The sequence below is a fragment of the Schistocerca americana genome, chromosome 3 (genome assembly GCF_021461395.2).
Source record: "Schistocerca americana isolate TAMUIC-IGC-003095 chromosome 3, iqSchAmer2.1, whole genome shotgun sequence".
NCBI classification, from domain to species: Eukaryota; Metazoa; Arthropoda; class Insecta; order Orthoptera; family Acrididae; genus Schistocerca; species Schistocerca americana.
The window spans coordinates 960,728,563-960,732,333 of NC_060121.1; the positions used below are offsets into that span (position 1 = coordinate 960,728,563).

General features: G+C 49.7%; 1 non-coding gene across 1 annotated transcript; it reads left to right on the top strand.

Moving 5' to 3' along the window:
- Nucleotides 1-3,171: 3,171 nt before the first annotated feature.
- Nucleotides 3,172-3,290, top strand: LOC124608424. The gene has a single exon (XR_006979066.1). It is a non-coding gene; the product is annotated as a 5S ribosomal RNA (ribosomal RNA).
- The last annotated feature ends 481 nt before the right edge of the window (nucleotides 3,291-3,771 follow it).

The window sequence follows — 3,771 nt, forward strand, 5'->3', positions numbered from 1 at the left end:
AGGGAAGTCTATAGGAAGCGCTGTATACTACCTGCTGTGGAGGCGGGAAATTCTCAAAGTGTCGCAAGCCACCAGCACTCTCCCTAGAGAAGAAGGGGGGCTGGGCCTGATAGATGTCACGAGAAAATGCGCGGCACTGTTGCTCCACCGAGCTCTACAAATGGAGGACAGAAGTGTAGACTGTACCACGTCGTCTCTACTGAAAGAACACAGACCCGATTCCGGGGAAGCGCCGGTAGACGTCAGTAGCATACCCTACAAGATGCGCTACTTGAAGCAGATAGTAATGGACAGTAGCTACATCTCATCCACGCTAGCAGTGAAGGAGATGAGAACTGCAGCGAAAATCTATCGTGCACTGAGAGGCAAACAAGGAAGAAGCAGAACAGAGACGAATCTTCCAGACCACGACTGGCCACAAGTCTGGAAGAATCTCTCTGAGAAAGCCATACCTCCGGAAGCTAGAGACACGTGGTACAAAGTCGTACACAACAAGTTACCGACGAACGAGCGGCTAGCGCGCATCGGCATGCGCGAGTCGCCGCACTGCGAAGCGTGCAACGAGATCGACACCGTGGAACACCGCTTCACATGTCCGACAAGTCAGGCGATATGGGAGACGTGCAGGAAAATGGTGGCACTCATGAACAGGGCGGACCACCGAACTATAGAAGCCACAGCCCTCACCATCCCGGCTGCAAAATGTTTTCCACGTCCCAAACGCGTCGCGACCATGTGGACGTTTGCGATGACAGCGCACGCCATAATCGCGAAAAAACAAACGGACGGAGTGCAGTTCCTCACCGATCTCTGGGAGGAACACAAGCGAGCCAAGCGGAAAAACAACTACAGGCAGACGTTCCAGAACTACCTACAGATAGCGCTGGACGCCGCCTTCAAGGACGCCCTCCGTCCCCACACGCCGCGACCGCCTCCGTCGTCTCCGCCGTCGCCGGCGCTGCCGCCGCCGCCGCCGACGCCGCCGCCGCCGCCACACCACGCCCCCCCCTAGTCCTCCACGCCTTCGTCATCGCCGATGCAGACCCTCCAACACCCCCAAAGTGCTGTGTGTTAAAAGTGCGTGCGGTGCAAAATTTGTGCAGTGCAATCACAGTGTCCGCAACGGAAAAAAGTGTATATATTATTAGATGAGTGCTACGGCTACACACATAGCGCATATCCAGGTAGCGTTCATAAAAATGTGCGAAACATCACCCGCTACGCCGAAGATGACTATGTGAGTAGACTACCAAAAGAAACAACTCTCTGCAATTTCTATCTAATCATGTTAAGCTTACGTAGAATATATTTGTCCACTTATAGAGTTTTTCATTAATTATGTCTCAAATGTGTTCTATATCGTCCTCTCACTAGATTTCTCTCTCTCTCTCTCTCTCTCTCTCTCTCTCTCTCTCTCTCACTCTGTCTCTCTGTCTCTCTCCCTATCCCGCTCTCGCTCTCTTCCTCTCAGCCACAATCTCGTGGACACCTTCGCTATATAAATATATAATATTCATTCATACATATTTGTCATTGTCCTTTGCCTCCTAGATGTAAGCATTAGCCAGTAAGACAACTCTAATAATAGTTACATGCCACATAATGGCACCACACCAAAAACTCTACCTAAAGTCTAGAACTTAGAAGTATCTGAATTACACCCATGAAATTAACAAAAATGCAAAATAAACAGCGAAAAAATGAAATATTTTTGCTCCACTGACTTACAAATCAGTGCAACAGTGTAAATCAACCTGCAAATGCACAAAATATAACGAAACAGACAATAGCAACAAAGTCACATATCAGAAAAGAAAAGAAAAAGACTCGATAACTAACAGAAATTGAAATTGAAAATACCTTGGAATCTCATGACTGTATCTGTTATTTTGTAAATAAAAGTTTATTACGTTAAAAAAAAAAAAAAAAAAAGGTGCTGTTGGCTCTATCTCATTTTTTAATTTTTGCGTCGCTACACCTGCCAGGCCTCTCTTTCATACTAACTTTCAGGTGTGACAAAGATGCTTCCACAAGCATTTTAAAGTACTGCACTAAACATAAGACACGAAATTACAGTAATGAACTCAGTTTGAGTAAGAATGCGCCGAGGAATAGTGCTAGGAACTCGTTGGAAATAACGAAACACTTCGAATCGACAGATGCGTTCTTGAAATGCGTCAGAGCCTACTGTTTTGTAGCAGCGCTAAATTCCGAAAACTAACTAAATAAATGAAGAAGAAAAAGAAAAAAAAAAAAAAATGAACCGTTCTCGTCCGATCACCCAAGTTAAGCAACAACGTTAGTATTCGGATCGGTGACTGCCTGGGACCTCTGGCTGTCTTCATATTTTGCTTTTTTGTCGCCACCACCACTGCCAGCCCTCTTATTCAGATGTGACAACGATGTTTCCACAATGACTTAAATCTGTTGTAATAAACAAAAGATACGATATTAGGGCACTCAGTTTGAAGAAGAGTGTGCCAAGGAAGATTTCCAGAGTCTCTGGAAATAACAAAACAGTATGAAACGACAGAAATGTTGTGAAATACGTCAGGGCATATTGTTTTGCAGCAGTGCACATCTGCAAATTTGTAAACAAAAATTTATCTTTCGCCTCTAGAGGAGATGGATGCTTTGTTGAACCTCCTGTGTCCTCTGTCCGTGTTTTCGCACCTTTCGAGCGCATCGCTGCTCTACTCTAGTAGCTCCGAACGGCCGCACACGGCGTCTCGGACACGCCGGTTCGGCCCGCGCCCATCTCGCAGATGTTTCTCGTGCTTGTGCGGTCATATGGAGCGCGACCCGAGCGGCAGCGAGCGGCAGTCGAGCGAATGCACCGCGCAAATTACGCAAATATCTGGAAGCGCGGCGCGTGTCAGGCAGGTGAGAAAGCCTCCGCCGGTCCAGCAGGACACTGCCACACCCCGCGCAGTCCCCCCGACGCCCGGCCCTGCGCCGGATAACAAGAACAAGGTGCGCCCCCCGCGGGTGTCGGAGGCCGCACGCACCAAACGAATGACAGGCGGTGCAACGAGCAGCTGTGTTGTGCGTGTCACCCACGTGGCGGTGGAAGGACGTGCCTTGCGTCAAATGTGCCACGGAAAACGGCGAATGCGTGTGTCGGGAGAAGGGCCGAACGCTTCTTCTGCAGTGCGGCTACATTATAAGGACGCCAACGGCCATACCATGTTGAATACACCGGTTCTCGTCCGATCACCGAAGTTAAGCAACATCGGGCCCGGTTAGTACTTGGATGGGTGACCGCCTGGGAACACCGGGTGCCGCTCGCTATTGTGCGTCCCAGGTAGTCGAGGATTACCGGCCGCCGAGCCGTCCCTGCCCGGCATCCCACCGCGCCGCGCCCGCGCCCGCCGCCTGCCGGCTCCCGCGCCGCGCCAGCCGTAGCCGTCTCGCCGTAGGCGATCGTGTTTCGTGTTTCAACGATTTGGTGAGTGCTCCACGGAAAAAATGACAACGTTTAATCGCTCAAGTACGACGATTCAGTGCGCGTTTGATCGTGAACACGAACGGCCGTCCTCCTTCGATATAGAGGAGTGGATGTTTCACGAACTTAAAATTCAGGAGGACGAATTAGAGGGGTTGCAGCTAGATTTCACGCTGCTTAGCCTCTTTCTGAAATTGAAAACGGACGTGAGATGCGAGACGCTCGTAAACGTAAGCGGTGGTGTGAGAAAATTTAAACACAGAGATGGCCGCGTCAGGGATGTAAAAATAACGTACGCCGGACACGGCGTGAGGAACATAAAGGTG